This window comes from Thunnus maccoyii, chromosome 15, assembly GCF_910596095.1.
Source record: "Thunnus maccoyii chromosome 15, fThuMac1.1, whole genome shotgun sequence".
NCBI lineage: Eukaryota > Metazoa > Chordata > Actinopteri > Scombriformes > Scombridae > Thunnus > Thunnus maccoyii.
Genome location: NC_056547.1, coordinates 23,658,793 through 23,684,836, shown reverse-complemented (window position 1 = coordinate 23,684,836; position 26,044 = coordinate 23,658,793). Strand labels below are relative to the sequence as shown.

The following is a 26,044-nucleotide window of genomic DNA, read 5'->3' as shown; positions in this document are numbered from 1 at the left end:
TGAGAAGAGAGAGAGAGAGAGAGAGAGAGAGAGAGAGAGTGTGGGTGGGTGCTTTCAGGCTTATGTTTGTGTTTTTTATGACTCGTGTTCAAGTGAAATGTGAGATAGAGACCAATGTATGAGGTGACATACTTGACATGAAAACAAATAAGGAATGATCACACCTAACAAAAGAGTGTACTGCTACCTAATGCCAAGACCCAGATGAAAAGAAAAGAATTGTCTAGATGAGAGCAGATAAAACTTTTATCATATCGGATTAGCCACGGGATGAGCTGTTTGAGATTTAAGCTATAGTTTGAATGTGGGATAAAAATAAATATGCGATCTGTTCAAATTCAAAATTTATTCACAATGTATAAGCACAACAATAGGCTATTGTTTTTTTTCTTTGCAAATGTTAAATGCAGAAAACTAGCAAGCTGTACTGAACAGATAATCATGACACCAAACCATCTGATAAGTAATGTGTGGATGCATTTTTGATTTGAAAGGTGAGGCTGTTAGTTGACTTTGTAAAACACAATTGCCTTACATTAATGTTAGCTTGTCATTCAAGCGAGGCAGCAGAAGCACAGCGAGCGAATGGAACAACATCAGTTTAGTATCAGGAAGATTCACAGGTCAGTCTCTAAACGCTTCGCTCAGAGAGACTGAGAACGATCTCCCGGGTTTCGTTGTTAAAACTGAGTGGAAACAATTACAGAGTTTAAAAATCAATCCAAAGTCAATAGTGCGGCCCTTCATATTGAAGCGGTGACATGCAGTTCGCTATGGAGGAGAACGAGGGGGGGCATCGTTTCTGGTAAGGCATGTCCTTAACAGAATGTAAGGGGTGTAGGTATGTAAGCGGCCGTTCTCGCCACTGTTCACGCCACTACCGTGCATTTAGAAATCCCCAGACTTCACTAGGCAGAGATCTCTGATTGTCTGGTATCACAAGACTAAGTATCAAGCTACATGGGTTGCATTTTTACTTATTTTAAATTAGTGTGACAATCCTATACATGTATGTTAATGTTTGGAAAACAGGCTAATTGTTAGCATCTATTTGAATCCAGTGAAATGGTCATTATAAAAAAAAACGTGCATAGTTTTCTTTAAATCTATAGTTTCCAAAGTGGACTCTGGAGACCTCCAGGGGTCTTTGATGGTTCCTGAGTGTCCCCAGTAAGGTGAAGAACACTTCCATAAAATGCTATCACAGTGACAAATATAAGAGTCTGAAATTATTCAGATTTGATATTTTTATTTTCATATTTTACTCTTCCCCAGAGAAACAGTATGGCAGTAACAGCATGTCCATTATCCACTTCAGTGTGCTTTGAGGCTAACATGTATGGACAGCTGATGCATCCATGCTGTCTTAAACCTTCTGTCTGTTCCTTTCTTCTTTTCCCCAGAGACACACACATAGCCCCTTCCTCAGCATTCCTCAGACATAGCGCGGGGGGTCGTGGTGACATTGTCGCACTGACCCTTGACCCCATCCTGTCACTGAGCACATCTCCCCATCTTCAATCTAGCAGAGCTGTTGGCTTGCTTTTCTTCCTGTGGCTCCATCCCCCACTTCCTTTCCCTTCATCCCGTCCCACTTTATGTCCATCAAATTGAAACTTTATCTCAATGCAATTATGTTTTATTGGAAAATGGATCATTAAATTCTATGTATTTTATCTTAAAGTTCAGTTCAACTTCTTAACAGGCATAACGCACAATCTTAGTGTTACTCGGCAAGGCAAAAATTAATAGCTAGATGTGGAAATTTGACAACAATGACAATGTGAGAATATTGATCAATAATTTAGTAATATGTCCACATTTATGTAGAGACATAAAATCTGTATTCTCCCTGATCAATACTACAGTCATTATTCTTCTTCATTGTCTGAATCTGCAAGTGTGGCTTACTTGTTCTCACTTTTTTGTCTTTTTATGCTCCCACAGTACATTGCAGTATTACATTTAGTCAGAAGCATTTCAAAATGATAACATATATTCTTTAAACTTATAAAGATGAGTTTTTTTCACATCTTTAGTTGGAAAAGAGAAAGGGTTTGTCTCTCTCTATCTCTCCCTTTCTTTCTGTCTCTCTCGCTGGGGGTGAGCAAAACGTTCTCGTCCCAGGTCGTCCAATACCGACTCTTTGTCAACGCCACTCAGCGTTTGATGACAAAGCATCGGTATTTGACGCCCTGGGAATGAGAACAGGTTCGGGTAAAACACAGGGATAAAAAAAAAGAAAAAAAAGAAAAAGGATAAAATGACAGTGTGAGGACATGCTTTTATGTTGTTAGGATTTCTCTCAGGGAAGGATCAGACTGCTGACATGTCTTCCACAGACAGACAGACAACTACAGTCAGCTGCTACAGTACCACCATTATACCTCAGTACCTCTTCATCTGTGTTACTTACAGACAAAGGAGCACCTCCGATTTTTCTGCTTGAAATACTGCATATCAGCTGTAGACTGTATCACATTTGGAGATGCATACATCGTAGATACACGCACATAAATTTGTTTGACATGGCACAATTTGAATGGCCCTGAATAAGTAAATCCACTAATCTGGTGCTATACAGTACCTCCAGGTTAGAAAATAATACCTGTGAATTATCTGCAGCTTCTGTCTGCAGAAATGTGAACACAATTGTTGTCTCGCACTGACAATAAAGCAGCCTGTTCATTTGATATTGTGCTGGTGCTTTTATCTCTAGAGAAAGAGTTTTTCACAACAACCTTTGAAATGGCATTCGAATGGCAGATGATGGTAACATATGTTTGGCCAACTTTGAATAGATTTTAAGTTTGATTTGATTTTTTTTCACTTTTAATTATACATATATTTACCAATAGACAGATAATATCATAAAAATCCACACAGATCATGAATCTGAAATGAACCGCATGGCAGATGAAATAAGTCGGAAGCTGATTGGTCAGTGTTTTTTGGGCGGCGCATTGATTTCAGTTTGGTTGATGGAATTGAAACTAGATTCATCTGCCTCAATACAATTTCTAAGATACTGATTATTAACTGATTGTCTTTCATTAGGTTAGCAGGTTTGTGGGGTGTCTCCCATGTGTTTGAAATAATTGTGTTTTCTGGGGGTTTCGTCACTAGTAATCAAATGATCTTTTCCTATTGGGTTTCACAATCAATTCTTGCTAGTCCATTACACCAGTGAGTGGCAGGGAGAGGAGGCCTGTGTCAGTCTGGGATGAGTGAAAACATTACACGGATTTCCATTTAAAAAAAAACGTCAATTTTCCCTGATGTCATTCTGGTGCAGGCTAAGCCAGTGTCATTGGGTGGGGGCTAAGCTGTTAATTGAATTTGATGGCACATCTGCTGCCTTATGAAATGACATAAGATGCCACGGACTATTGCCTCATGCCCTTATACTCTAGCTGTGGCCCATCTCATTTGTCCTCTTTTCTGTTTACTCTAAATATTTATCACTCTGTCAGGGCATGCAAACATATTCTATGATGGATTACCAAACAGATAATCACACACACACCAGTTTGACCCAGGTAATAACTGGGGATCATTTACAGCCAGTTACAGAAAAGAGCTGACAGGAGGTAACACACCCCCTGGCAGTCATACTGGAGGTCCTTAGCTCTTGGCTAACAGTGACTGTGAACAGCTGGTTGTATTTTCACATTTACAAAGACATTGGCTGTGTCCGAAATCATTTACTCATTCACTAGAGAGGGAATTATGTAGAGGACTATATAATGTGTCAGATGGCAAAATCAAATAAAAAGTGTTTGGATTTTATCAGGTCATTGCTCTGATCTGGTCATTAAAATGTTTCCCTTTCCCTTTTTCCCTCCTGTCTGTGTAGTTTTTGATGGAAGATAAACTCACTGTCCTGTCCATTTTTTGATATCTGTCATTCGTTCATCTCGTGGATACACTTCCATTTTATCAGATCTATCTATCAACACTGACTCAAAGACATGTGTATGTGACCCGCGTCACTATGATACCCCCCACATTTTTTAAGCTCAAAATCTATTTTTTTTTCCTTTGGCACGCTTGGTGAAGCGTAATCTCCACAGGCAGCTGTTTAAATCACACAAACCTCTCACTTTTTATATGTCGCATGTATCTATAAAGACTGACCAAGGTCCCCAGTGTTGCTATGAGCTTTTTGAATTCAACTATAGGCACATTTTTCATATTATTTCCTCCACTCACTGTAGCACATGGGAAAATAAAATTTATTTTACTCGTTTTCTAAGGGGTCCTAAATGACAATAATATACAAAAAATCAATGAATCAGTAAATAAAAGTGATGCTTTTTTCTTCCTGTATACTCCTCATTTTTGTCCTGTAAATTTCATCAGTCAGTCTGGTAAAGACAGTTTGAGTGGCTGATGTCCTCTCAGCTCCTCAGGGGCTGTAACTGCCTTTGACAACAGTGGCAACCAAACGAAGAGTCGGAATTGATGTGGATTGAACTGACTGGACGCTTACACACTACTTACATCTCACTTTTGATAATGGATTCCCCGTAAACCGTACAATATCTAACACATCAAGTTGAGGCTTGTGTTCGCAGTGGATAGTCAAATGTTAATGTTAAGATTAGTTCCTAAACCTGTTGGTGAGTTTGCTAACAGAGCAAAAACTTTACTGGAAAACAAATTTACAAGACTAACATGTATGAATAGTCTTTTCCATATATTTCACATTTAATTTCCATTTATAATAAGCACTTTTTTTCATTAAACCAGTTCTCCGGGACTATGAGGAAGAGTTTGTGCAAAGTTTTTATTTCTGAAATGTGGATGTTGGGGAATTTCAGGAGAAGTGAGTATGAGAGTTTTCACTACAAGAACACAGTATATCCAAAAATATTTTTCATGGTAGTCTTCAGCTGTTTCAGCAGCTACTAGCAGAATCCACTTTCTCAACCTTTTAGCCCTTTCTTAGCTGAAAAACAACATAAATCAGAGAGGGAAAACATTTTTAGGTCATGTAAGAGCTGTAGCATTTAGGATTTGGACTGATAAATCAGGCTGCTATAAGGCTCTTAATAAAAATCACATGAGCTGAGTGTAAGTCTGCTACGGTTTGAAGTTGTATGCTGTTTCTAGAGCTTTTGGAAAGTGCTAAACATTAAATTTTTAACATTAAAATAGTCAGATTTTAACATTATCCGTAGTAGCAACAAAGAACCAGCTACCTGCAGCTTCAGAGCAACAACACTGACATCAGTATCAGCCTTCAAAAACCCATGTAAGATGAGGGATAGTAGCCTGTCCATCTGTTTGGAAGGAACGATGTAAGGGAGGTCAGAGGCACAGACTCAAGGGAAAAGAGGAAAGAAAGAGGGGGAGATGAGTGAGGGAGAGAGATCGAGATAGAGAGCAAGCAGGGAAGAGAGAGAGAGAGAGATGCAGAGAGATGTGGGCGCTTTGCCGTGGTTCAGTGAGTATTGATCTGGTGTCAGGTGCTAGAAGATGGATCATGAACCGTTCTCTTCCTCCACCTTCCCCCATGTCTAGTCCTTCTGCCTCCTTCTCTTTCATTCACCCATTCATTTCAGGGCTCTTTACCCATCCCTGGCTGTCAGTAGAGCTCGAGGAGGTAAAAGATTTTCATTCCTTTCCTTCTTTGTCTCCTCCCTCCTCTCCTCAAGTCCCTGAACGTCTCTCCATCTCTGTCCATTTAGATCACGCCACATTTATCCACGTCTCCCAGGGGCTCCTGTCCCACCCCGCTGGCTCCAACCTGTACTCATCTCCGCCTTTTTTTTGTAAATCCATGCACACACACATAAACACACACACACACACACACACACACACATACTGCCTGCCTGATGTCCAAATGAAAGAAGACAGTCAAGAAACATCTGCCCCTTTATTGTGTGGGTGTGTCTGGTTTGCAAAAGAGAAACAAAACTGAATAAAGCGATATGTCACTTTGTGGTTGCCATGGTAACCACAAGCATTTAGAGTCAGAAACAGTCATTTGTTTCTGTTTCTTGTTCACAACACTGCCGCATTGTGGATAAATTCCCATCTACAATACCACTGTTTTTCTCTCTCTGATTCATTACCTGTGTCTCTCTCCCACCCTCCTGTTCATCATGCTCTGACATTTAGAGTGAAGGACTAATGACTCAATTATGTCCTCCCGTCCACGCCGTGTCCCTCTCTCCCCCGTCTCATTTTCTCTGGACAGGAAGCAGAGTATGACCTCGGTCGTGCAGCCAGGGCTTGCCCCAATTATCGACCGGCCGCCGGACAAGGACTCTCCTTAGAGGATGCTGATTGGTTGCGTCACTGTCGATCCCTGCAACCTGCTGCTGCACTCGCATGTTTCAGGCATGGATGTTTTATAAGAGCTGGATGCCAGACCGAAAATGGTACCTATTTGGTCCAATAAGAATTGCTCATCTGATGCATATGCCAAAAAAGTTTCTAGCTTCCAGGTTTACTTCCAGGGGTATACAGCCCACTGAATATGCGCAGTAGTGTTTCTCTCGCTGGCCCCTTGTTTGGCTGCTTTCAGTAGTAAGCAGCCAAACAAGGTTTTGTTAGAACAACATAACAGTCGAATCTTACATTTTCCCATAGCATAACTGTACAATAATACAAGCTAACTAGCTACTCTCATGCATTTTAGTTTTCCATGTTTCCTACATGGATCATCAACTGGTGACTCTTTGCCTGCGACATGCAGCTTTAGCCTCAGTTTTTTTGGCATGATATCATGTTGCCCTCAAGTGCATATTTACAGGTTTACAGCTGGTAACATTAAGAATATAATTTGGGGATGCAATATTCAATCTAAATAGAGATAACATTAATTAGTCAATGCTAGCTAGCAATAGCAGATAACAACTGTTAGCAACAGCTGTCATTTCAGCCTGCAAAATTGCTGGTGGTCACCTAGAAATGAGAAACCTGTTTTTGTCTGTAATCAAGGACCTAAAGTGTTTTAAAAATTACTAATAATTTACAGTGTTAAATCTGCCTTTGTTAAAAAATAAACTGCAAATGTGTGAAAGAGTTAGTAAACAGTAGTAAATTGAAGGCATTTTCTCTCAGTGTCACAGCTTTACACTCTATAGACCAATCAAGATTCTTCAGATATTATAAAATGGACACTCTCTTCATATGCATATATACAGACTGGTGATCTAACATAAAACAGGATATTTTGTATCTGAATATGTCAGTGCTGGCCAGCTAGAGTTGTGAAATCTTGTGAGGGTGTTGATATGACAAACACAGTGTTCATAACATACCTGTAACCTTCAAGAGATCTGCAAAGTCAGAGAGATAGAAAGAAAGAAAGACGGCGTGGAGATGAGAACACGCACATATGTATGCACACACGCACACACAGACAGGTAATCAGCAAAGTCAAAGCGCAGGACCTTCGCAAATGTGCCCTGCAGCGAGCTGAGAGCACCAAGGAGTCCGGCTCAGCTCCAGATGACATGGGGAGATGGATGGAGAGAACTAAAAAATGAAAAGGAAGATGTGAGTCTCCGCAGTTCTACCTACACAACAACACGCTTTGCATGGCTGCATGTACACCAGGACAAACAGAAGGAGAGAGGGAGAGGTGGATGAGGAGGAGGGAGGATAAAGAGAAAAGGATGGAGGCGCAGTTTGCTGTGCTCTGTAATGTTTTTGCAGCCCACTGTGTCCTCTGGATGTTAGGGCATGAGGGCATCATCTGTGTGTGTGTGTGTGTGTGTGTGTGTGTGTGTGTGTGTGTGTATTCCTGTCATTATCTGTTACAAAGTGTTTAGTTGACATTCAAGCAGTATTTCATCAATTTGCGCATGTTGTTTTCTGTTAGTAAAAGTGTCTGTCATAATCAGATATGCAGCCTCGCCGTGACTGCAGGGGAAAAAAAACAAAAGAGCACTTTCATAGACCGAAGATACAAGATGGTATGACATGAGTGTCATTTTTCTAATTCATATCCTTAGCGCAATTTAATAAAACGAACGTGTCAAGTCAAGTTTGTGCTTGACTCGACTCATTCTTTGACCTGTGTTGTGGTGTGTCGCTTCCTCAGCTGAGTCTTGGCCTTTTTGTGTTTCGTCGCTTCACCGCATGCAGTGAGACATAATCGTTTGTACACAATCTGCGGTTGTGTTGCTAAAAACACACCTGTGGTAAGTACGTGGTAGAACACTTAGGCACACAAGATGAAACATGCACATCATGTAGAAGCTGTTATGAAAGCTCTGATATATCCAATTTGATGTTAAATAATACATAAATGTCTGGAAAGCAAACATGAATGCCTCAGTTAAGGTGCGTCAAATCAGCTGCGCCCTCATGCTTATTTGATATATACATGTACAGTCTATTTAACATACAGCTGTAGCTTCAATTCATTTATTTATTCAGTGTGTACATTACCGTCTGTATTAGTACCGAAATGTTTCACATCACTACCTTCCATTTCCACTTGATGTGAACATGGCATTTTGTTTTCCCTCCTTTTCCAGCCTCAGCCAGCTGAACTCATCAGTCTCTTGTATTGAGGGTGGAATACTGAAAAACAGATGTATGAAATTTGACATTAAAACATTTGAAAGCTGCACTAATCAATATTTTGATATTAAAAAGTGATAATAACTACATGTAATGTGAAAGTGTTTGCTCATAGTGACAAACGTGCAGAGAATTATTGTCCCGCTCTGCAGTCCCCCTTTAGTTTTATTGCCTTTCAGTTCATTGTTTTAGTTTTCCAGCCCACAACTTTACTGTTTGGTTCAGTCTCACTGCATTCAGCAAACTTGTTTTCATAGAAAAAAAGCTCTGGCAAACCCACTGTACACTACCTGCCCAGCCAAATAGCAGGCAATGTTACCAACTAGCTAGTGAACATGTTGGACCATTTTCTCTCAGGAGTTGGTAGAGACAGACAGACTTTAACAGTCAAACACATACTGGCGGTGACTTTTCCCATACTTTTTCCTGAAAGTCCAATTTGATGATGTCACCTTGCGGCAAGTGTTCAATCTTAACCAGTTGAAAATGTTGAGCAAGCAAATGTCAAAGTCGGACCAAATAAAGCCAAGGAGGCTATTAGCTAGTATTTTATTTCACATTATTTTAGAAAAATACGGAAGACATGAACAAATCAATGCTTTCACTGGATGAAATGTGTAATAATAATAGTGTTTTGTATTTGTGTACAATAAAGTCATGTACTGTTGAAGCACTTTCTGTGCATTTGTGTTTGTCCCTGCATGTTCTTGCTGTGTTTGTTGGTAAGTAATGCAGTCATACATACGCATATCCAGGTGGTTGTGTTTGTTTCTGTTTTTGTGTATGTTTGCATGCAAGGATCAACAGTATTTAGACAAAAAGGCTAATGAGTCTAAATAACTCGAAGCATGCTGAGGTTCACATTCAGTACACACACATGGAGATATAAGTTTTAGGCAAAATGATGCACACAGGCAGAGTCATATACTGTGAGAGCACACGTTGTCACATCATTCACATGGTCATATGTGTCACATGTTATGCAATTTTTCTGTAGCAACCGTCATGTTAATATGACACATCACACATAATCATTTCTGTGGTATTAACATGTGCATGGTTTTATAATATGTATGGTTATCTTTCCTACTTATTTTATATAGAAAATGACTTTTTTATCAGTTGAAGAAGTCCAAACTTCCCACAGTGATCCATCTGCTGAAGGCAATTTCGCAAAAAGAAACCAAATCCTCTGCTATCTGCTTTCTTGCGTTTGTCTCTGTAACACCTAATCGTCCTCATCCATCTTCCTGACGTTAAGACAGGAAATTAATTATGAAGCCTACTTCCTGTTTAATGAATCCACGGACACACAAACAAAAACATGCATATTAACCGAGGAAGGGACGAAATCATAACTGGAGCCCACGTGCTCGGCACGTTAATGCACGGTACGCTGCACTGCGCCCACATTCAGCTGCATTGTGGCAACGCTTTTATATGTAACAGGAAGGCATGAGGTGGAGGATTTGTTGGGACACATGGGCTGACACATGGAGACATATGACAAGGCAGCAGGCATGAGCACACAAAAAGAGAAGACGAGAAAGACAGATAGAGAGCCTTATATAACAACATATCAAACTATGAATAATGAAATAACTGTGTTTACTGTTTTTTCATGAATAATGCACTGCGTGTGTGTCTTTGTAACTTTGTATGTATGTGTGTATGTATGTGTGAGTGTGTGTGTGTAAGTGTGTGTGTGTGTGTGCACCAGACTAATTCTGTCAGCCTCTAGGAACAGCCTATAGTTAATTAAAAGTCAGCTAAACTAAGACTAACCTGGTTTTCAATTAACGTTAACTACATCTTCTTTAATGAAGCTGCATTTGGTCTGTAGCTGTAGAAACTCAGCACACAAAATAGAACAAATCCAAAATGCAGTGTCAGGGCTTTGATGTGTTCAATAAAGCAGACATTTCTATTTTGGCTCATTCAACTGTAAAACTGGAACTGGGTCACAACATTCACTGACTGATACATAAAATCGGCCACGAAGAGAATCAATCATCCAGTGGACACTTAGCTTGTAGTGTCTGACAGTAAAGTGGCTCTGTCCACACAACCAAGTGATTTGTTCATCTCAAGGAAATGTTTTGATTCTGCAGCTGAGCAACACTATGGTAACAACTGAACGGCTGCAAACTCACACTTGCACCAAGACATAGTATTTTGTTTGGAATTTAAGAAAAAAAAAGTGGGAAATAAGAAAGTTTGAGAATTGTTGTGACAGCTGTTGACTTGCTTTATTTTGCAGTGAAGCAAGCCAGAACCGAAGTTATTGCTGAGGGAGTCAGATAAAATCTGTTGATATTTTTTTAGTGGGGAGGGGGGGTGGATTGATTTTTCCAGAGATCAGACTACACATGATTTCTTTTGAAAACTACCTGCGTGCATAGAGCAGTCTTTCATGCAGAACTGTAAACATGTAGAAATGATGTTTTTCACTTTCACTGCTGTGAGTGACGATGAATGGTTCCAGGCTCACTTTGATTCATGAAACCATGATTTCACATATAAACATCTTTGTTGGTGCTGTCAGGTGGAACTGTGAAGTCGCTCCCTGGCACCTTACCAATCACCTATATATATACACAAATGGTGAAAGATGACACGCTATGATTGGTCGGCGTCCAACCTGTAGTCTGCCATGTCTCTCAGACAAGTAACAGCAAGAAGAGAAGAGTCCAACAAAAGAACACTGAAATTATTTGTTTATCAAAATACACTTTGCTTTGAAAAATAACTTGTGTCTGACATGGTTTTTCTACAAAAAATTAAATGACCTGATTGGGAATTCTTAAAATTGCATCTATTCCATCTCTCTCATTGAAAAATCCAGAATCTATGGATATATAAATGTTGTTCATTTCAAAAGTTTACTGCTGGATACTTCACTGTTCTCAGTTTCAATGCATTGAAGGCTTCAGGTTTCCATATTAGGCTATCAGACCAACATTAGCCCTTCTATGAAAAAATGCAGCTCTTTCATTCATTTGAATGAGGCCAGTGTAGCGGTGCAGTGGGGGAGCTAACAAAGAGGGCTTGGGCAAAAAAACGCAGGGAAACATTTCAGCAAGGCACAGCAGAGACCAATCACACACATGCAAGCACACATTCCTGCTGGATTACTTTCTTCTTTTTTTTAAAAAAATTGTGCAAGATGAGTGATTAAAAAACAAACAAACAAACAAACATATATGACATGGCACAGTAGAAACGGGAGAAGAAACAGAACCAGAGACAATAAAACAAAACAATAATATGAACAAAACAATAAATAAATAAATACAATTTTGGCTTAATACTAGATGCTCTTGTGTGTGTGTGTGTGTGTGTGAGTGTGTGTGTGTGTGTAAGGATAAAGAAGGAAGAGAGAGCAGAAGGGACAAAAGAAGAAGAAAGCCACAGTGCTGTTGGGGTGCATCTCTGGATGGGTCCCAAGGACGATGCGTTGCCAAGGTGAAACTAGGATGGGTCAGGACAGCTGTGCCAGGTCAGATACCTTCTAGAGCAGCCCCCAGTCCTGCCTGAGGGGTCCATTAATTTCGGTCTGAGGAGCAACTTTGTATTTGAAGGGGGGTTAAACAGGTGGATTACTTTCTAATGTGAACAGCGTATCTCTATTGTTTACCTCACGATTGTCACAACAAAAGGTAGAATAGTTGCGCCATGATAACTTTCCAGAGTTCTAATATCCTGTCAGTGAGTATTATAATAATTGTAGTGTTTTGGCTTCCAATAAGCCTTCAAATTCCCCAATCTGTTATTCAAACTGGGCTTCCTAGATTGTTTTTCATGTCTCATTGGTTCCTGAAGCAACCAACAAATCCTCCAAATTAAACAACAAATTACATTGTTGGTCATTTGTCTGTGCCTTCCAAAACCATTACATTCACAAAAATTAATGTGCTTTATGATGTGACAGCACTGTGGTTAAGGTCTGGTTAGGTTTAGGCACAACAACCACTTGGTTAGGTTTATGGTTTGGGTTAAAATAAGGATAAGGGACCTTTGTTGTCATGGTTACAATAGTAACCATGTGATTATGGTTAGGGGACGATCATGATCATGTTTTTAAAACAGTGTCAACTCAAGGACAGAAACATGAAATGAACTTCTATGCTAAAGTTCGATATTTTCTTGAGCCATTCCTCCATCCTGACATCCTCCCTATGTGCACTTTGTTGCTCTATAATAATGTCACCTGATTTCCTCTTTTGCTCCAGTCATTATTACTACAACCTCAAGGGCTCTGTCACTTGAACATAAATATGTGTCATTTTGGGGTACTTGCATAAAGAACTGATCCTGTTGTTTTTCCAGGGAGGACAATCTCAAAGCAACACACCCCCACCAATGTAGCCCCTGAGTTGTTTTAACGCAGGTCTGTTTTTGGTCTGAATGCCCGCTAACAATCGTGCAAGTTACATACTAGACCGCAACTGGTCCAAACTAGTTATGATGTCACAAATCACGCTTGAAGGTATGTGCCTTTAAATCAGATTTAAGATGAGCTCAGAGAAACTATCCCCCGTCAGCAGATGAACGTGAAAACAGCCTTCTAGTGTCAAACTGCACATTCATCATTCTGCACAGTGAAGCTCAAACATCCAAGTAAAGTAGCAATAAGCAGAACATATATTTGAGTGGAGCGGGACTTTAACTTTAACTAGCAAATAACAAAACAGACATGTGACATTTTCATACAGAATATGATAATGTCACAAGATATTGGTTCCTGTAGCACATTCCCATAGTGTTTTTCTATAGTATTCTATAGTGTTACTCTATGGCTATATTGAAAATCTCAAAGCAATCTTCACAATCTCCAGGGGTTATATCTGCAGCAGTATAATATGGCCACTTCATGATCACCACAACTCATTGATTGTGCTCAGTGTGAGACTGCTCAGCATTTCCTGCAGATATTTCACAATTAAAGTTTTGTATGGAAAGTTTTCATTGAAGCAGATGAAGGAAGTTATGATTTTGCATTAACAGCAAGCAGCAGCAGAAGGTAATTACAGGAGCAAATCTAGTTTCATGTTATAAAATGATCAAATTGAATTACAAAGCTGGAAAAAAATAGCCACAAAGGTCTGCCACTAATAATAATAATATAATAATAATAATAATAATATAATAATAGCATTTCAACACAAATATACATATGTGATAATATACTATATAATGATATACAGTAAAATAAATATAATGAAATATGTATGATCATCAGTATCAGTATCAGCACCAGTGTTATTAATTATGATCCCAGCTCATCACAGAAACACATTAACATGCATGCATACTGTATATGTACACACAAAGATTGCTCACACATACACACATAGATATGAAAGAGCACACATGCTCTTCCACCCACACGTGCTGTAACAGACGTGCAAAAACACACACAAGAGAGATGAGCAATGCTCGTCCATCTGGACACAGACTGCTGTGTGTCATGATAATCACAGGAGGATGACATGGACACAGAGAGAGAAAACTACAATGGAACAGCAAAAGACAAAAGGAAAGAAAGGAAAAAGCCTAACTGAGATCAGGATGAGAGAGCCGAGATGTGTCTTGGCATTAGCAATCTCCTCACTTGGTCCAAAGGCGTATTTTAATTTTTCTCTCAGCTCGTTCCACACAGCAGGTGCACAAACACACTTTCAGTTTTTCCTTTTTTTTTTTCTTCCCTATGTTTTCTGTCCTTGTTCTATCATTTCTTTGCACTGCTGACCTTTCTTGTTTCCATGCTCTCAGATGCTCTGGTCATGCTTTTTCCCGGACCCTCTTGCTCCACTGTGATGAAAAATAGAAAGAAAGGGACATCAGAATCATTCTGCGCTGTCATCATTCAGCTTTCACGCTTGCTGAAGGCTACTTTTGAAGGTCTCGCAGTATGAGGTGTTTTTATAAGGCTGTAATGATGAGCAAGTGAGTGCTTTAGCTTCGCTACCTGCTCTGTCAAAATGGGGACAAAGGAAAACACACACGCACACACACTCACACACACACACACACACACACACACACATAAAGGCAGTATTACCAATGTGACCTTTATTTCCCCCTACAATTGAAGTGTGCATTGCAGATGGGGGCATTTTTCACAGTGCATGAGCACACAAACCAAACACACACACACACCGGGTTTCCTCTCAGTAGGGGATCTGATGGTTAAATATGTCCAGCTGAGAAAGTCACCCCGCCACCATATGTCACCCAACCCCCCATCCCTGATCCCCATCAGTCACCCAACATTTCCCTTCCTCAACCTGCCACAAAACCATCCTCATCCCCTCATTCGCCAAACCGTCCCTCATCACGTTTGCTCTCGGCTTCATAAAACTACTCCCCGTCACTGATGTGGTGACATCATCTCCATGCAACCCAACACTGCGCTGCAGCGTGACTACTATGTGCACAAGTAACTCGAGTGGCCGACTGTCGACGACACTAACACCCAAAACGAGAGTCGACCTATGACTCAACTGCCCATTTTCTCATGGTTGGTCTTCACTCAGGGAGGAGAGAGTACCAGAAATAGAGTGTGTGACTCAAGGGCAGAAGTGAAAAGGTCATTAAGTTGTCAGTAATAACTATTAAAATAAATTGCCATTTAACTTGTAACTGCTTGTAATTTCAATGTAAAACATCTTATTAACCAGAGCAAAGAAGGCTGAAAAAGAAGTTAAAACAGCCGGAGTTCTCATTGTCTTATGAATTAATAGTTATGTAATTTCATTTACTCAACAAGCTGAGCAGTAATCATAAGGAGAAACATGCACGACCATGAATATTTTGCAGGTGCTGTGTAACAATCTACTGGATGCATTGGCACAAAAATTGGTACAGGCATTCATGGTTCCTGGACGATATTTCCTAATTACTTTGTTAAAACCTGTAATTTTTCTACAGCACCACCATGTGGTTGACATTGGTAGTATTTCACTAAATTCTACTTGATTTGTGAGATCAAGAAATATTTAGCCATAACACAAAAATGTCTTCATATCCCTTTTGTTATAAACAAATGTCTTGATATGAATGCGGGAAAGGCAAAAGTTTACCCAAAACATCCTGAAATTACATTAATAAGCTGAGATAATAGCCTAATTATTTTACAAATATTGCAGTAACTGCAAATTTTGCAGCACTCGCAGCCAAACTGCTCTAATAGACAGTCGTTGCATCATATTACATCACTGTTACAAAAGTGATGAGAGGCCAGCCAGTTTAAATACGGTCTTTGAAAAACATGTTCCTTTTAGTTTAAAAAATGTAAATAAATGAGGTAACACCCACCAAAATACTCAAACAAACTGATGACATTGATATCTATAATGTTTCCCTCATTTATTGCTCATTATTTTAATTTAACCTCCAAACAGAGGTACACAAAAGACATTACAAGAATGATGGCATTGGCGTATGATCATAAAGCGAGTTCATATTCTCCGTGAACCCTCCAACTGCTGCAGACCTCCACTGTGCGTATGGAAAAGGTTCAGCTAATTCAGTGAAGGGTGGTGGAGTGTGGCGTTGATGGGGCTAAAGTGAGCATTTAGAAGAAGAGGGCAGAGTGGGACTGGAGTGCTCTACCTTCTTTCTTCTCTCTTTTCTCCCATTTATGACCATAATTCATTGCAGCATCACTATGGAAACTGAGAGGCCATAATCAGCAAGCGGAGCCCTAAGTGGTGCCTGAACAAAAAGATAATAATGAAAGTAAAAGCTGGAAAAACAATGTTGACTTTGGCTGGAGATGGCGGAATGAAGGGAAAAAATGAAAGCAATGATTTTGTATTGTTCATAGTGAAAGATTGGATAAATTAAGTATTGAATTTAAGTTCAATTTAGGATCCTTGATAATTTTAGAGTTATTATCCTGGAGACAATAAATAAGAGGCAATCAGTCATCCCTAATGAGGGTGTGATTGGGAGCACTTTAGCGAATAAAGGCTAAAGGAGCTTTGCAAAGACTTAAATGTCTTTTCATTGCCTGGGGTGATTTCAACAGACCCGGTGTTGCTTTGTGTACATTTTCAACAGCGCTCTGAGTACTGTGCGGACAGAACCTGTCAGTAATATGACTCACACACACACAGACTTACACGCTGCCTTCACAGCTACGCTAACACCTTTCAGATGGGAGGATGCTGACTACACATCATGTGGTGCGAGGAGGAGGGCATTTTGAGATAATGAGGTATACGCTCATACTGTATAAATGCATTTTTGTTGTGTAAGGATAGTTTTCAGATTAGAATTTTTGAAATAAATACTATTTACTATCTTATTTGCTTTATGTAAATATCTCAACACCTATTGGATGGATTGTCATCTTTAGTCATTCCTTAACTTTTCATCTAGCACCACCATCAGTTCAATTTCCATTTGTCCAATACTTTGCTTTATGACTAAATACCTGTAAAACTAATGACATTCCCATCAGTCTCAGCTCTACTTTGATCTTAGATCTTTTGTAAATGTTAGCATGCAACACACTAAACTAAGATACTAAACATGGTTAACATTACCCGCCAAACATCAGCATGTGTTAGCATTATCATTGCATGTTAGCACACTAACGTGGCTACAGACTCTCAAGGCCAGATTGAAGATGAAATGGTTCTCAATGAATCTGTGAGTCCAATCTTTGTTTAGCAGCAGATTTACTACAGCAGATTTACTTGCAGCAGCTTTAGAGAGCAGCAAGTGGAAGTGGAGACGGTGTTGATACAGCAGATGTTTCAGTAAAATACCGAGGTCAATGCAGTCATATTGGTTAAGTCTTGCAATCATTGTCAAGCTCAAATTCAAGATAATGAATGAACACGAGCTGCAACTCTCGACACCCTGTTCAGGGTCTATATTTTTATGATTTTCTTTTTTTTTTTTTAGGCAGAGATTATTTCAGTGCAGCTCTCTTGAAATGTTTGTGGTGTGACTACGCTGCATCAAATGTCATTGAGATTCCTGCAAAATAAAGGTAAAGTGACATTTGTTTTCCCTCCTTGAGACTCTTGTACATCCTATTTGCATTACATTTACGGCTGCTTTTCAGAAGCGGACAATTTTCCCAGCAGAATTGACCATTGCAAATACAGTGATGTTAGAAATATATAATCAACCTCTGGTAACATATCTTGTACTTTTATTTGTGTGGTCCCCCCTTAAATCAATGTGAAATTAAATGAATGAGGAGCGAGAAATGCACCTTGCAAACACAAATGATACGCAAACCGCAACTTCAGCTTGGTGCACCGGCTTCATTCTCACTGCATGTGTTTGGATCAAAATGCGTCATATCTGTGGGTGAGAAACAGGTTCAGGCTTTAGTAAATCTGGCCCTCAGTCTAGTTTCAGGATTACAAATCTATAAATATTATCAAAAGAGACATTTTTGCATAAAAAAAATCTTACATCAAGGAGTGGTGATGACCACACCCAAACTGGCAACCTTTAGGTCCACAGTGGGTTGCCAGATAACCAGAACTTCACCCTCTCAGATGAGTGGGCAGAATGATGAAATATGGACAGACGCCCCCTCACCTTAGCGAGCAGATCGGTACCACAGCGGGACGGACTGATGTCCAACGTCCCCTGGGGAGGTGTGTGTGTGTGTGTTGTACTGTGTGTGCATTCAGCAAGACAGACTGGCAGCCTTCAGCCCCCTACAGAGAAAGAAGAAGAAAGAAAGAGGAAGGGAGAGAAGTAACAGTGGGTGAGGGGCTTTTCCAGTGCTACAGTAGAGACACCTAGAGAGGAGGAGAGAGATGGATGATGGGAGGAGGAGGATACTGAAGGATGATGGAGGAGGGGGGGGGGACCTAGCCATGATTCAGAGGACAACAGAAGTAAGGCGAGGGGTGAGAGACAGAGGGGGAAAGATGAAAGAAAGATGAAAGAAAAGCTCTACTGTAGGGAAAAGGGAATAAAGAAAAAAAAGGGAGGGGGGTGATATGATGTGAGAGGATGGTGTAATTGTGTGAACGTGTGGATGAGGGGGTTTGGTTATGGGGAAGGCTCTGAAGAAGACGGTTCCTCCTTATCTGTGCTTTTGTCTGCGTTAGAACATCTTCAGTAAAAAAACTCCATGTTGAATTATGAATCCAGACACCAGCGAGGCGCCACAAGCTCCACACACAAAGTCAGTTTACCCATCTCTTTAGGGCTGATGTGAATCTTTGATGATTTAAATTATACACATCACACCAAAAAGCAGGGGGAAGATGTGATGTGTGTGAGGTCTTATAAGGATACACACACACTAAGAGGTGGTTTTTAACAATAATATGTTAGTTATTTTGTTCATTTTTTGCTTTGTAATATTACAAAAGTGCAGTCCACACACACACAAACACACACTCATGTATCTTTGTCTGACCTAAAAAAGCCTCGGAGGAACAATGACCTTATGTTGATATCACACACCCCCTTAGGTCTAGATAGCCTTTGTGGCCAAATGTCATTTTTCCTGTGTGTGTGTATGTGTGTGTGACCTTCTGTGCCCATGTTTGTTTTATTATCCACATGTCAGTGTGGACTCTGAGACGTATTATCACAGTAATATTATCATCCCGCCGCCACAGTTTCACTCTAGGACTTTGCTTTCACTGTCAAGACCTTTGTTTTTGATGTCTTCATAACCTTAAAGTCTCATTACAGCACATATCTTAGCATTGATGAGGTTAATGGAATATTTGGTGATGAAACTGCATCACACCTAAGCCGATCTGACACACCAAATTGCGTAAAATCAAGCATAAAGCGTTTTATTGAAGTGTGATCCAGAAAAATGCAATTCTAATCACGGTGCCTTGTTGTATGCGCAACCGTGAACATGTGTTGGGTTTTTTTTAGGTGAGTGTGTGCGTGCTCGTGTTTGTGTGATCGCAGGATAGTATATATGTGTGACTAATAGTATTTAAGCGAGCACGGCATCTCTGATCATATTGTTCCTGATGCCATCAACCTCCTACCACACTGGCAGGAGTCCTTCCACTGTAGCTCATAATGAGGAAGCATTACAGCAATTAAAACACACACACACACACACACACACACACATACTGATGGTGTCTTCACACTGGGAGCAGCGCAGTTCATCCGTTGCTTCATTCTGACCAATTATGGACAGTGTGAAAGGCAATGTTTTGATTTGGAGCTGCAAAATTAGGACCAAGCATACTGTGTGTTTGTTGCTGGGCTGGTAAAATATCTGGTGTTAATTATGTCATATCAGTTTGATAGTTCAAGTTAAAGTCAGGAAAATAAAACAACATTCAGCTCGGAAGTTCATTGACCTTTGCTCAGATCTCTGTGACAGTCACAGAGATCTGTCATAACTTCACCCAAACTCCATCATAATAATAACTGAACCATCTTCACCAAACTGAGCAAGCTGAATCCATTGATGAAGGCCCAAAGATACAGCTGAGAGCTCCAGAAAATTCCAGTAAGTTGATCTCATGCTAAGAAGCAGATAAAGTGCAATACAGACAGTTCTCATTTTCTTCCTCCAGTTAGTTGATTTAGATCCAATATAAAACATGTTTGAAATTAAATTTGCATGGTTCTCACTGACAATCTTTTTATTTATTTTTTGGTGGTGGTGGTTACATAAGTAACACTGGCTCAAAGCTCTTTAGCTAAGCATCACTACCTCTTACCAGTCTAATACTGGCATATTCATTCAGAACTGTGAACAAAAACCTATTTGTATCTATATTTGTTGAGGCAGCAAAATTATTTATATTTGTATTTGTATTCGAATAAGAGTGGAAAGAGGCTTAAAAATCCTGTTAGGAGGAGTAAACACAGTCACATTGCTTCCCATGATCCAAAATAGCAGCCAGTGTAAAGAAGTAATACAAAATATGTCAGTGTCCATACCTAACAGTGTCACATGAAAGCTTTCTGCCTCCCAGAAATAAAAAAAAACAACTTTCAACCATTTCATTACAGCCGCGGACAATGAAATTGATTTTCAACCCTTCAGAAAACGTTTGAAGCAGACCTGGATGTAATCTAGTGTTGAATTATAGACATCAGCCAGGTGTAGTTTCCACTAAGGGCTGCGCAAATAGACATATCCCTACCCACATACACGTGAAAGGATGGGATGGTGTGATACTGTACAGCGAGAACCTTTTACACTCTTTCCCTTTCTTGGCTCAGTTAATGGTTTCATCTAACAGAAATCAAGACCGGGAGGGAGGGAGGTGAGTCAAACCACTCCGTGTGTGTGCTAGCGTCACGAGGTTGAGTCTGCTTAGATTGCTCTGATCAATAATGCAGTGAGAGAGAGGGAGAGAGAGAGCATCACTCTGATTCAGATGACTCAATAGGATACGCTGGAACAAAAGACAGTAGAGGATAAAGAGAATGAGGACAGGAATAGAGGGGGGGAGATCAAAGGTGAGAGGGCTGAGCAGACAGGAAGGAGAAAAACTACCATGACAAAGAATCACTGAAACACAAATCTGAGGGGAAAAAAATAGTACCAACATAATTTGTATTCAATAAGCCCTCTTTAACAGCTGAATATTAATGTGACTATTGTCAGTGTGCGAAAACTAGACTCTCAGGCCAACCCGCATGTAGATAAACGGTGAATATTTATTTTTTCTGGGACTGTTTCATCTCATGTTTCAACTTGAAGGACATACACGCACGTCACAGCTATTGTATGGGGGTATACTCTATGAAATATAGACACTGCAGGAGTTCCACATAACCTTGAATCATTGCCAGCTCCATGCCCATAAGGCATGACATGTAAAAAAAAAAAAAAAAAAACTCAGTCACCTGTTCATCTTTAGAAGGCACAAGGTACAGAATGCTCTCCAACCAGCTTCCAATTTGAAGACATAATGTTAGAGGATTTTCTTTTCTTTTCTTGTTTTGAAGTTATACTCCATCTGAATGAAAAAAACTTCCTCTAGCTGTAAAAAGGTGGTCGTAAAAGTTGAAGGAGAACATTTGCTGAAGTCACCTCATCTGCATCTGATGATCTGATGATGTCAAGCGCATAAGACGGTTTTATCAGCTTGTACACAGCTGAGCACTAGTGCGCTGCGATCACCATTTTATCATTGATTTGATTGAGGATAGCAACAGAGTGTGAAGAAAACTATTGGAATCCAGTAGAACTGCTGTTACTCAGCTGTAAAGAACAAAACTACACATTTTTTACAAACGCCTTTCAAGCCTACGGGCGGTTAGTACCAAAGAGAAGGATTTTGGATGAAGTATCACTTTAAAGCCATGAAAAATCCAGCAAGCATCTGACAAATGTGGAAGTGGAGGAGGTGGAGTTCACCTTCAGCACACCACAGCACAAAATATTCATAACATTAATTTATGTTCAGGCAAAAGTGGTCAGCTTTGAGACTATATTTCATACGCTTTCGGAGTGATTTGTAGGTCCTAGTGTGATGCAGGAAGCAGACAGGGAGAACTACGCTGTCTCAATTCTCATTTTGGTGTGCAGCTATCATCATTGCTACAGGCATTCATACCAGCTATGCAAGAAATAAACATTTACTAATATGTCACAACATTGTATCACTGATGAAGCCTGGCTGTTGTATATCGCAATGTGTATAACTTGCCTTGTTTCTATTTATCCAAAAGCTAAAGGGTTTGTCAAATATGTTATGAATCTCTCTCTACACATACAGAGGATTCAGACTCAGTTTGCATTTAAAGTTGTGGAAGATTTCTGCACAAGTCACACAGACTGTGAGAGGAGAAGAACTGAGAAAAAACTAAAAGTTTTCGAGAAGAAGTTTGTGACAGGAGCACTGAGCTCTGTCCAGCTAGTCAGCCAAGCCTGGAGAGAACAGCTAGCGCACATTTACACACACAAATGGTCAAAAAACAAAAACACTTGTGAATCACCGTGCTCCCTCTCTGTCTGCCTATCACCCTGACCCAGATACAGTAGCTAAAGGAGCGAGAGGGGGGCGGGGGAGGCTGCATCCACACAAAAGGAACAAAAATCACTCTAGGATGTGTATATAATCAGGGAGTCTGAATTTCATTTCATCAGCAGCTGCATTGACACTGTCCCTTTTTACTGAAGGCGCTTCTTAACGGTACATTTTTCACACTGCAGACTGAACACATGTTTAAGTGTGTCATTTTTATGCCAAATCTGCTTTGATGTTCTAATAAGACACTGGTTGGGACTTCTTTGTAGCTGGAGGATATGCAGATTTCAGCAGTGCAGATGAATTGATCACTCAGGTGTAAAGGCCCACTCATGCCAGAAAGTGGCACAATAAAATGAATCCATGTGTCCTTGAAATATGTATTTCTAGTGGTGATGTGGTGACTACTTGCAGGGCTAGTTAGTAAACTAGCTGTAAAAGTGGAGGGTATACCACAGCTAATAAGCTAAAATAGCTCCCTCCATTTTTGATTCTCCAGCTCTCTGTTCCCCCAAAAGTCAGCATTGTAAAGACGGCTTGTGATTGGTCAATGCTGCAAATTCACACGTCAAAGTTTACCAAGGTTGAAGTCAACTTGAAACTTTTTCAGAGATTAACTTCACCCCTGGGAGCAAATCCTGACTGAATTGATTTTGACGCAAAATTTTTAGATGCTGTGTGACCGGGCGTTAAGTTCTCCATGCTGCAGCTGTCATCACTGCAGACCCAAATAAGAAGAGATGTCAAAACACAGAGGTGAGTGACAACCTTACTTGTCAAATCCCCTCCTGTCTACTTCGTGCTTCTCTGCCTGGTGTGTCTTCCACCCTGCTGGCTTCTGTGTTGTTCACAAATACAGTTAGAGGGGTTTAAACAGCTAGGCGTGAGATTAGGTTCAGAGGGATGATTACTGCACACCCTTATTTTCCTTAGTCCCCGTGTTCTCACTGGCCCCGGGGGTCAGGGGTCACTGGTAACCCACAGCGGTATCGTGACACCTCATTACTCTTCCCCCCGCTGCCTAGTCACCACATTGGGTTGGCATAGCAACAGCAAGACAGAAAGCTTATCTTGATTCTGAGAAAATTGCACCTAAGCACCGAACCCCAGGGTGTAGCCTGTGCATATTTGTGTGTGTGTGTGTGTGTGTGTGTGTGTGTGTGTGTGTGTGTGTGTGTGGCATATGGTGTCCGCTGCATGGGGAGCTTGTGGGCAGAGATGAGAGGAGATTTCTTCTCATGCTGTGTAATGTTCATACACCCCCACAGTGATGGAGGTTTCCCAAATAATGAGGATGAAGAGGAGGGGCAGAAGGTGCTGGCCATGCCTAAAAACACATGTATATTCATGGTTAAGATCCCAACTAGAGGGCAAAAAAGATTTGTAAAGGTGATATGTCATTTGTTATCATAATCAGTTCCATTTCATGATGTGTGCCATCAGTATGCGTATACTTTTGAAGGCATTTTTATACCAAAATGTAAAAATTACATGTCAAGAAGGTTTTTTGTTATCATGTTCAGGTATTAACAGCAGAAAATTAATCATTTTTGGAGGATTTTGCACCCAAAGACTATTTTAGAATTAGAGCTCCATAAGAGAAGATCGTTCTACTAAATGACATTTATAGATTTGTATTATTTACTCAAATTAATGGTACCCAGTAAGGTCACTGTCTGGAGTTCTTACACACAAGAAGTGACAAATTAGAGTGAAAATGTGTCTCCTAATTAGCTGTCAACAAGCTTCCTCCAGAACCATCTGGACACACTCAACACTCCCCACACACTGAAACAAACACCGAGGAAAAACCTTGGTTTGCCATTGGTATGAATGGGTCAACATGGATTTTCCAGCCTGGCTCCACAACTCTGCTCCCATACTGGGTTTAATCATGACACTGCTCAGCTTTGGTATGAAAAAGTGACCTCAAGGGACTATAATCACTATTGAGTTACTTAAATGCAGCTCCTCTCACTCACAGAGATGCAAACACAAGAGGTCAGAGAACCAGACAGATTAAACAAGATGTCATTTTAGCCAGATTACCACTTTATTTGGAGGTAAAACTGAATGCTGAAATTTACAGTTTCGTTTTCTCTTCCAAGTAAGTTTGACTAACCAGTAAACTTGTTTACAACCTGTGTGACAGTCTGACATATCGTGTCTGTTTCCCCCATTTGACCCATTTTTAGCAGTGTTGCTGTGTTACCAAATCGAAACAATTGCTTTGGCCTTTTCTAGGTTTAGAGCTGAAAGAATCAACTATTTTGATAATCAAATAATTGTTTCAGTCATATCAAGAAAAACTGTTCATGGCACATTCACAGGTTCCAGCCCCTCAAATATGAAGATTTCATGCTTTCTGCAGAATTTGTCATATATGATAATAAACTGAATATTGTTGGATCGGACAAAACAAGCAATGTGAATAAACTACTTCTACTTCGATCTCTGGAAAATTATGACTGACACTTTGACACAACTGATCAAGAATAATCTGCAAATGAATCGATTATGAAAGAAATAATTAGTTGCAGCCCTAAATGTGTTATCATCAAAGAACTAATGACCTATGCTACAAAAATAAGTTGTAATAACTCTTTTATTTTCCTTTAATCTGTCTTTAAAGTCATGAAATAATTTAGTAATAAGGGCCGATCAGGCATAAGAGAACTAATCCAAAAATAACAAGGTCTTCAAATTCAAATGCACCTCTAATCTTATTACATTTTTCACCTCATGTATCTCACTAATTTACACAGTAAATCAATATAGCCTTGATCTTTCTTCACACATATGGACAACATAAATGACACAGTTTAAATCGCTAACCCCATGTGTGGCTGGCACTGGAATATGTCCTCTCCCATGCTTTAGTATTGAACGCTGACACACATACACACACACAAACACTTGGTTGATGGTCAATCACAGATAACGTGAATGGAAGCAAAGACAGGCAGACTTCTAATTTGGAGCCTCAATACGCTCTGTCACTGTCTTTGTCTCTCTGTCTCTTCTTCTCTCTCGCTGTTTGACAGTCCTCTTATTGTAGAAGCTGGTAACTGATTGTTGGGGTAGACAGTTTAAAGAATCAATGTTCATTTACAAGTCTGTGAACACCCATCACATTAACACATACACACACATACACACACAAACCACCGCCCAGGCTGACATAGATCTAGATGTGATTCAGACAGAAAGGATTGCTATTCCTGTAAGGGCTATCGACTGCGCTCTATTTTCCCGTTGTTGAGATAAGACCCGCCCACCCAGAATAGTTTGCCCTGCAGGACGAAATCAGCTGATAGCACCAACGACCTGTCCATCAAACTGTAATGTACCAGTCGGGCCTCTATTAAACCAAAACCATCAGTCAGACAGATGGAAACCCAGCGAAGCATGAGTAGAGGGACTGAGTCACTCTTCGGTGATATCTTTCCATCTTCTATCCCTCCCTCCTCCTCTTCTTGTTTGTATTCTTTCACTCTTCATTATTTCATCAGGTGGTTTCATTCGTATTGAGATCAATGTCT

The 26,044-nt window shown here is 40.1% G+C and overlaps 1 long non-coding RNA gene across 1 annotated transcript; it reads left to right on the top strand.

Annotated features, from left to right (window-relative positions):
- The first annotated feature begins 7,770 nt into the window (after positions 1 to 7,770).
- LOC121913303 lies at positions 7,771 to 8,586 on the top strand. Its single transcript, XR_006100294.1, has 3 exons — positions 7,771 to 7,934; positions 8,063 to 8,162; positions 8,502 to 8,586. It is a non-coding gene; the product is annotated as an uncharacterized LOC121913303 (long non-coding RNA).
- Positions 8,587 to 26,044: the final 17,458 nt, after the last annotated feature.